The 10,570-nt window shown below is 35.3% G+C and overlaps 1 pseudogene; it reads right to left on the reverse strand.

The window, feature by feature from the left end:
- Nucleotides 1–1,396: 1,396 nt before the first annotated feature.
- Nucleotides 1,397–10,519, reverse strand: LOC125468808 (annotated as a pseudogene).
- Nucleotides 10,520–10,570: the final 51 nt, after the last annotated feature.

Consider the following 10,570-nt stretch of genomic DNA (forward strand, 5'->3'; position numbering starts at 1 on the left):
AATATAAAGAATAGAAAGCAACCCAACTCCCAAGTTATTTGGTATCTAAATCATACGTAGAATATATGTTCTTAATTACTTCTAAGTTGCTTCATAAAAGGAGGTGGTTTAGTATATCACTTCTGCTCTCGTACATTAAAAGGAGCTTATGCTTAACTTATCATGATCTTAACTCACCAATTTACTCTTCCATGACTCACGAGCTCTTTAATAAGCAATATTACTACCATAATTTTAATAAGAAGATGGGTGATGGTTTAGACTCAAGATGCAGTAAGTTCAAAAAAAAAAAAAAAAAAAAAAAAACAAATCTTAATCACCAGAGCAATCAACCACTTATAGAAAGGAAGAGCCATTTAGTCAAGGTCGCCCTTTCCTATGGACAGAGAGTGTGACGGCATAGGTCCCTCGATTCGGAGGGACTTCAAAAAAAATTATATTACATGTTAGATTAATGTAAATAAATAGAAACAAGAGAATTTCACAAAATGATTGTTTAGAGACCAACCACGTGTCTCTATAGAAACAGACACAATAAAACCCCAATACGGAATTGGATTCTCTTCGAATCCTCAGGATCAAGAATCTTGACCGTTGGCATTAGACCTAGCGGCCATGAATCAATTTATTTCACTTTTTGATTTTTTCATGAGAAACGCAGTAGTAGCCCGTCCTTATGTCATCTTCTTCTCTTCTTTTTCTCTCTTCGTAATTGAAGCTTTAGAGGTACGGTGCTTTTCTTGGCTCTCATGGCTAGCCGATAAATCTTGTATCCGCTGTATGATCTGGTTTCTCTTCCTTATTGCCTTTCTTGGGTAGCTTTTCTTTAGTTATTGGAGGGGCTGAGTTTATGGGGTTTGAGTTTGAGATACGGGAAGAGAGGGGATGGAGAAGCACGAGTGGAAGGGAGAGGGTACTTGCTGCTTCTTGTTGACTACTGGCTGCACGATGTTTGGATGGTCAGAATAGGTTAATCCGGCGGATCAGGAGAGAATCCTAGTCCCCCTAATACCTCATCCCCTAATCTTAAAGCCCATGACCCACCCCACCTTGGTCGCCACCCCCTCTCACACACCCCAATCCAAGTGCAACTGCCGCACCTAAGGCATTCTCCTCCAAAAGGCCCAATCTCAAATTTCCTTTCCAATATTTAATAATTTTCTTAAATTTATTTCAGCTTTCCTCCCTCATTACTATTTTTTTTTCCTTCCAAATTTCCCGCCTCAAAGAGGCTCTATTTAAAGTAATTTTCCTTGTGACATTAGTAACCCATTACCATATGAATTCAGTCATTCCCAAACTCAAGGTTTGTTTTTGTCAAGAGGAAGCATACTTCAATTCTCCCAAATGGAATTTGGAATCGCAAATATGTCTCTTCAAATTTGTGTGACTAAAGTCTCGGTGTTGATGTTCTGAGTGATAAAATTAGGTCACTGAATTTTCACAAGGTGAAATTATGTAAAACAGTCCTCTTTCAAGCTAGGTTTCAGGCCTTCAAATCCTTTTTGTGGGGATCCTAAGGATCCTTATATCATAGCCGTTCATCGTACATTATGCGGTCAACTTTCGTTAGGTATTCTTTGGAATTCTGATACATCTTACAACAAATTTCCCGCCCTGTGAATACATTTCTCAAATTTGTTCAGTTAGTTAGAAGCCGGGAATCGGTTTTGCGAGGGGCAAAGTAATAACATTGCTATCATCAACTTTTTGAACCATAGTATCTCCGGAATTGAATGAAGAATTAATGTACAACGATTTATCTGGCCATGCCTACACCAAAATGGTACGTGTTTCAACAAAAATATGACCGAAATTACCTGCAGGGTCAGTTTAGGTGGCAACCAAGCTCCCTGACAACAAAAGCAAGCGGCCAAAATGCCCAGGAGAACTCCACCAATAACCTGGGAGGGAGTATGCCCAAGGAATTCCTTGAGCTTTTTCTGGCTGATGGGATGCCCTTCAAACAAGTACTCAACAACTATATTAAGGACCTGTGTCAAAGCATTCGAAATAATTAAAAAAAAAAATTAATATACTACACTGCATCAGGAGTCATCAGATCTTAAAGCCTCCTGGTATGTCAAGGACTAACAGAGGCACCCCCACACAACAATCACACTTAATGTTCTCGGGTGAAAACATACTAAGGAGTTCAAAGATGACTAAACACAATGAGACTGCACGAGATTACAAAGGAGTTACAGAATTTATAAGACTCCAGTTAACATGTAAGATGAATTGCCATTATAACTTGGGATGAGAAGGAAAACCATTGAAGCATGCATGCCACTTTTAGATTTTCCTCTCAATCATACACATTCTAGACATTCATATCGCCTTAAATTTCTTCCTTATACTTAGTTCCATGAAATGTCCAAGAAGACTGTCTTAGTTATTGTACCAGAGCTAACGCTTCATTACCCTCCAAAAATACTCTTTGCGATAATTATACGCTAAAAGTTAAAATTTTCTCCGTTTCTTCACTGAAGAATCCCCAAAAAGCTTGAGGGTGCCTTCATAGTTTGTAAGATCAATGGGTGATGTCACAAATGTTAAGAACATGCATAAAAAGAACTAAACTTGTGAATGTGTTACAGAAAGGCCCGTAGCTTATTGGTTTTAGTATCTTTACCTCAGGAATGTAACATCATTAATTTAAACCCCAATGATTTAATCAAGGTTATATTCCCTATCCAACTAACGACCAACCACATCAAGGCCTTAATCAATTAACTTTACACCTTCAAACTCGACAATCACATTCAACTGTGCATTCCTATTTAGCAGTCAATTTTCATTAACTTCATAGCCGAACATCGTTAGGTCCTTACCCCATTCAAAGGGACCAACGCACATACATCTCATATTCCTATACACAATTGGCAGTCTACTGATATACTCCAACTCCAAGAGATTCTTAAATGTCCCATAAGCCTTCCTACCAATAGTACACTTAATCAACTATGCCAAAAACCTGTTGAGAATATCCAGCTTACAAAGCAAACAATTCCTAAAAACTATAGACATATGGAAAAATTCAAAAACAATTGAACAAAAATAGAAAGAAACGAAATTTACTGCTTACCTCTGCTTGCATTCCTGCATGCCGTCGAACCCCAATAGCATCAAAACATAACAATGAGACTGAACCCCAAACAAACCGGAAAAAGCGAGTCTACAATGCTGTGACAGAGCGCCACAGAGGTTGTTAACGCCGTGTACAACGTCGAGTGCGACGACGGCATACCTTCGGAGGCATACAATATTCTAAAATCCCACTGTAGACCTTTATTAATCATCATCCAGAGATCATAACAATCAAGCAATTAATCCACGTTTTCACAACTTCGTGTATATAGTAGTAAACCATAACTGGAGAAGCTATTATGGGACTTACTTGTAGTGGAAGATATCACGATTTTGACAAGTGTTTGATCTTCCCTTCTCTGAAATCCTTTAGTGTTCCTTACTTTAAATAGGACTAGCAATCATAAGAGAACAACGTTGATTTGAGAAGAGGGATCAAGCCACTTATAAGACAACTGCTCTTCCTATGGTAGAGACAGTTACCATTAGTTTTTAAGAGTTTGTAACCAACTCTAATTCTAAGAATTAATTATATTAATTCACTTGATTAAACCATGTGTTAAGTCTCAATATATCATAATCCCTTATTTACTTGTTGTGTGACATACCAAAATAAATAGTTTGATCAACTCACATATGACAGACTCTTACATTCTCCTACATGAGTGTAATCAAACTATCAACCAATATTATATCTAAAAGTAAATGGTGATTACTGAATCATGATGAACATAATGACCTTCCAATTGAATGCAAAGGTTTATTAGTTGAACTTTAGACAACTTAATATAAAGTTATATAGTATTAGTATTCTAAAATTATAATCTAATCAAACCCAAGAAGAATTGAACGTAATAAACTTCAAATGAAAGTCCAATCATATACTCCCAAATTGTTTGACCTCATGATATTGCAAATGTCATTCTTTATTCCATATTTTCTGCACAAAATTGCAAAACATAAATATGAACCTGATTAGACTTGAGCTCTTACAAATGAATTACATTGTCATGTAAATCAACTTGCAAACTTAATAAGCACAATTTCTGATCAAAACATATACATAAGATGGTGGAAACTACCTTACTCCCACATTCAAAAGTTACACTACTACAAAAGTACCCAGTAGTGTTATTCTAAAAAACGACAAGAAAAACCTATTTATTTTGGATATTAGAAAAAAATCCGACAGAAATTCATGTAGTGGCGGATAAAAGAACCAACAACATTAGTTGTTGAGAAATCCCGTCGGATATAAAGACAATGTTGTCACATATAACCGACATAATAAAATAATATAAAAATATAAAAGTATATAAACCAAATTTATGTTTTGAATAAAAATAAAAAATAAACAAAAGTACTCCTTTATCCGACACCCATTCATATATGACATTAATGCTTCCGTTGGTAATATTCTTCAGCAATATATCTCATTATACAAAGTGTTTATACAACAAAATAAAGAAAACATACTGAAGACTTTTCCTTTTTCCTATCTTCTTTTCCCCTTCTTCTTTTCTTCCCGTTCTTTTGTCTGTACTACCTTTCTCCTTTCCCCCTTCCCCCCCCTTCTCTTTTCCTCTTCTTCTTTTGGTGCTCTTCACTACAGAACAACAGTCCATCACATGAGAAAACATGAATTAACAAAATTTCAACATGCAATTGATGCCAAAAACATCATTAAATATTAACAAATTAGATAAAATAAATGTGGTTTAAATAGAACAATGTATGAGAAATTTGATAATTAGCAAAGTAGTCATAAAAATAGATCGAATTGAACAAAAACTACAAAACCATAATAAAATTAGGGAACGACAAATTTTAGTTAACTTGAAAAAGTTGAAACAAAATCCCTCACTAAATTACTAATTACCTCATATAAGCAAAATCACTTACACACAATAGAGACATTTCTGGTGTTTGGCATAAATCATGTGTTGTCATACTAGAAAGAGAAGACGGGGAGATGAGATCGGTGACTGTCATGGAGAGAGTGATGGAGGAACTGGATGAAGTGGATAAAAAAGCATGGTAAGAAGATGAAATGAAAAGAAGAAAGGGGAGAAAAGAAGAAAGAGATGCCGGAAAGAAGAAGGGGGAAATGAAAGGAAAATGAAAGAGAAAGGGAGAAAAGAAGAAAGGGAAAAGGAGAGAGGAGAAGGGGAGAAGAGAAGGAGAAGGAAAGAAGGAGGAGAGGAGAATGAATGCAGTGGGAAGGAGAAGAAACTAGGGAAGGGAGAAGGCAGCGGTGCAAGGAAGATGGAGAGGGGTTTTATTATGTAGAATTGGTAGTACTGTCGGTTAAAACCGAAAAAAATGTTAAAATTTGTCGGAAACACTTTCCTATTGTCGTCAGATAAAACCGACAACACACTTTTCATCGTATGTGTCATATAAAAAAATGTTAAAATTGAACTCTCTTTCTTGCCTTGCAATGCATATGTATGTGTCATGTTCACATAAGGAGTAGTAATTACTTACTCACCATATATAAATATGAAAATAGATTAAACTAACTAGTAACCAAACAAGGATATCAATAATCACATGCCTATAACATTTGCAACACTAATCAAACGGTTAGTAGCCAAAAATCGTATTATATTATCTAATATATAATATGGATAACACACAACAATCTAATTGAGGAATATTACTTTACCATTTTACTCCATCTCTCTAGGTGATATTGATGCATAAACCCATTTGAGTTCCATAGAGCAATTCTGTTGGGTAAGCTCTAATACATTTTATGGGATTTATAATGATTTGTCTTTCTTATTTTACAACATTCTCAAGGGAAGGAAATGGATATTTTTGATTATTTGGTGGGAGTGCTCTCATAACAATGATCTCAAAATGTAAATGCATAAACAACACAAGATTTAAGTGGTTCACCAAATCGACTACATCCACTGGGGTTTGCTTTCATTGTATTTCACTATATATGAGAGACTTACAAATACAATGAAAGATGGCTTAAGGATTTAACAATATGTAAATGATAGATAAAAAGTAATCTTAAAGGGGTGAATGGCTCTTCTTCTTCTTTCAAAATGTTATTGTTGCTGGTGTGGTGTTGTTCTTCCCCCGTTTCTCTCCTCCCTCTGCTTTTATGGATGAAGAAATCGAATCTTCCATTAAGCTTTAAGGACATGTTTCACTTTGTTTTGCAACACTTGGACATCTTGTAATTAGAAGCAATCATTCCCATGCAAGTGGACAAATACTCAAAAGCCACGTTCCAAGTCTAAGGAATATGAATCCCACCTCTCCAATTTTGGAGGGGATGAATCATCACCAAACATTTAACTCTTAGATTCCTAGTGATTACAAACTTGCCAACTCACTCTTATTTGGTAAAAATATCAAGCCAAACTCATCATAATCCCCTTCTCCAATTCAAACTAAAAATATCTTTAATTACATATGAACATGAAATACTACTAGCTAGTTTTTGAAATAAATTGTAGCAAAAAGGATTTTACATTGAAAGTATTTTACATATTGAAAGTAGGTTCTTGCATAAAATAAATCTAATAAGATCCTTACGTAAAAATAATTACCCCCCCCCCCCACACACACACATAACCTTTTTTTTTTTTTTTTAATTACGGGGTACTACATCGCCAAAAATTCCCCTCCACGATCTGATCTCACAATCTTTATGTTTTTATTCAATTGTTTTTCAACTTCAAGTTTGAAAATTTTAAAATAGTTAAGAACTTGGGATTTTTCTGAAATTAAATATAGATATGTATATCTTGAAAAATCATCAATGAAAAGAACAAAGTAAGAATTTTCACATATGTTCTTGTTGGAAATTGTCCGCACACATCAGTGTGGATGATCTCTAAGAGATCATTACTTCTATTAGCTTTTAACTTCTTGGTTGAATTGGTCATTTTTTCTTTATAACAGTTTATGCAATTCTCAAGTTCATTAAGTTCAAGTTTTGGCAAAACACATTCTTTCATTAATCTTATCATCCTCTCTTTCGAAATGTGCCAAGTCTTATGTGCCAAAGCATAGAAGAAGTTTCATTAGTGAGCAATCTTTTCGATGCATGATGTTCAATATTAAGACATTCATGAAAATAAGTGCACTGAATTTGCCAAAGATCACCATTGAGAAATGCATATCTAGGGAGATTGTCAAATTGATTTTTAAAGAAAAATTGAATTTGATTGTCATTACCAACATAAAAAAAACCATCTTTTACAAACTGAGTTACTGAAAATAAATTCCTTCTCATGGAAGGTACATAAAGAACATTGTTTAAAACTAAAACATAGCCAATCGACAATCTCAACATAACATGACCAATGGATTCAACCACCACTTTATTCCCATTTCCAACATAAACATTGTAGACTTCCTTACTTGTTTCCTTCAGGCTTTGAAATCCCTGCAAATAATTTGTAATATGGACAGAACATCCAGTGTTAAACCACCAAGAATTGTGAGGAACAAAAACCATATTAGACTTGACGGTGACAAAAACATTAATGATTTTGTTACCTTTCCTGATGAGCCACGCCTTAAAAGCTACACAATGCCCTCTTAAGTGCTTAGTGGATTGACAATGATGACATTTCTTAAAGTGAAACTTATTTGTTTTGAGACCAGAATTGGAGTTTCCTTCATTTTTGATAGAAACATTGAAAGGTTTAGCAATTTTCTTTGGAGAAAAAAGAACCTAGCTTTTGTGCAAATGGCTTGGAGCCTTTTTAGTTGGAACTGTGGTAGCTTGCAGGCATCTTTCCTTTCCCTTTCCCAGCATGCACAACATGGACAGTATCATGCTTAGCCTTCTTCATCATTCCTTCTCTTGGTAGCAAATGGCAATCAATTCATTTATATCTGAGGTTTCCTTTTGAGTGTTGTAACTCACTTTGATATGCTCATAATCATTCAACAGTGAGAACAATGCCATGTGAACTAAGAATTGATCTGTTATTCTTACGTCCATGACATCAAGCTTGTTGGAAAGATTTAACAAGCTTGAGCAGGTGCTCCCTAACGCTTCCAACTCCATCATACTTGGCATTGATGATTTCTTAAAGATACACTCCAGTTTCAGCCTTGTCAGACCTCTTGAATTTCTTCTCGATCTTTGCCATTTAATCCTTAGCCAAATCACAAGCTGAAATCCCTCCTCTAATGTGATTTTCTATGGCATTTTGCACTATGAGAATGGACATTTGATTAGCCCTTTCCCACTTAGCAAAACTATCCCTTTTCCAGTGGTGTGCTTTCTTTAGTGATTGCAATTAGTTAAGGCAACTTGAAAGCTATGTCAAACTCCAACACCCCTAAATGCATTTCAATCTTTTGCTTCCAAGCTTTGAAATTGTTTCCATTCAGTTTCTCTATGTTGATAAGATTCAGCATATTGAAATCTACATTATTGATTCATAAGTTAGTGATATGGTGTCACCCAAAATCTATAGAACCAGTTACACCTTTAGGCAAGAAATTGTCTATATAGCAACATTAGGTTTCAAATCTTGTATAGCCAAGCACACAAAATTATGTAACACTATGTGAATACCACACCTTTAGGCAAGAAGATTTACATGCACTACATGTTTTTATAACTCACAATACAATGGTTTATAGCTGACCCAGTAGAGTTATTCTTTGGAAATATTCTACTTGTTTAATGTAAATAAACAACAAACTGATCATCATTATTGAAATCATATGAGCAAAAGAACAAATAAAACACTTTGGTGATTCATTTAAACATCAAATGATTTCACAAAATTACAATTTTTTTGTAAAAGGACCTAGTGCTAATTTTCCAAATTGTTTGTCTATGCTCCGATTTGGGCCCATGATACTTTTCCAAAAAGAGAATGACGCTATGAAGATCAAAATTTTCCTGTGCTTTTTGATGGTTTTGAATATTTAGGGTCCCAATATTATATTGTTGAAGGAAATGATCAAATTCTTCGTATATCTAGTATTTAGGTTAATATAGCTTGGTTTTGGCCCTACCGATTCTACAATTATGTCATGCATGTTATATAGGCAAGAGCATTTTAACCAAGGAAACTAGTGTGGAATCTCATACAGAAGGAAGCATATTGTATTATTTATGAATCATGAACTCCCAGTACAGAACCATAGTAAAAAATTGAAGGCAGTGGAATCCATAGTGCAGAAACTGAATTCATACATAATTAAGCATATTTTAGTGGAGATATGTAGGTAAAAACCAATAAATTTCAAATGAGATTAATACTTGAATTGGTGGTTGTGATACCACATGTAAACCTTTATTAATCATCATTCAGAGATCATAACAATCAAGCAATTAATCTACGTTTTCACAACTTCGTGTATATAGCAGTAAACCCTAACTGGAGAAGCTATTATGGGACTTACTTGCAATGGAAGACATCACAATTTTGACAAGTGTTCGATCAAGCCACTTATATGACAACTGCTCTTCCTATCGTAGAGACAGTTACCATTAGTTTTTAAGAGTTTGTAACTAACTCTAATTCTAAGAATTAATTATATTAATTCACTTGATTAAACCATGTATTAAGTCTTAGTATATCATAATCCCTTATTTACTTGTTGTGCGACATACAAAAATAAATAGTTTGATTTACTCACATATGAAAAACTCTTACACCCACTTCCTTTCCACAAAGAAATTCAGCAAAACCCTTATAGATTGTACCAAAAACTACGCGAAAACCCCGAAATGAAGGTCGGATTGGCAGCCAATTGTGCACGAAAGGACTAATTTTTACCTTGACATTGGTCGTCATGCTTAGCAGTGCCACCCCAATCCCGCTGTTGTGTAAAAAATTATTGCTTTTTGCTTCCACGAAACTCTTTGCCCCCCCGTAAGCCTGTAGGAAAGAAACCCACTTCTAGGTCCGTGAGGAGGTCAAGACTTTGATGCTTGGAGGATTGGGACCAAAACCTAGATGGGAAATTATGAGAATCCTATTTGGGTTTTAGGTATCTTGGGTTGGAAAGCTTGGGTTGGAAGGTGGTCTGTAAGAGCAGGAGATTGAAGACATTGAAGTTTTGAGTTTTCTGGATGGAGAGAGTATGAAGGAGGATGAAGAGGTTATTGCGGCGGTGGTGGTGGGAAAGAGGCTGAGATTAAAGAAAATGGGTTTGTGTTTCATTACAGATGTGCCCATGAGAGGATTTGGGTTGCAATCAGCATTTTAGAGAGAGCGAGAGGATGTGAAAAGGTGAGAGAAAGTGGAAGCAGAGTTGTGAAGGACTGGTGAATTTATATAGGATGGGAATTTGTGGCGGAGAAGAAGTCGGTTGGGTAGATTTTATGGTATTGTTGTTCAACATCCAAATGAGGAAGGAATATGCTAGAGAAAGTCTGAGTACCTTTTTCCTCTTCTCGTTTTTGGACTTTTTTTGGAAATTGATACATGAATGTTCCCGCACTTCATTCTTGTCCACTGTCACTGATACTTGAATGGTA

The sequence above is a fragment of a genome, unplaced genomic scaffold (genome assembly GCF_019419815.1).
Source record: "Pyrus x bretschneideri cultivar Hongxiangsu unplaced genomic scaffold, Pyrus_bretschneideri_v1 Contig4, whole genome shotgun sequence".
In the NCBI taxonomy this organism is placed as follows: Eukaryota; Viridiplantae; Streptophyta; class Magnoliopsida; order Rosales; family Rosaceae; genus Pyrus; species Pyrus x bretschneideri.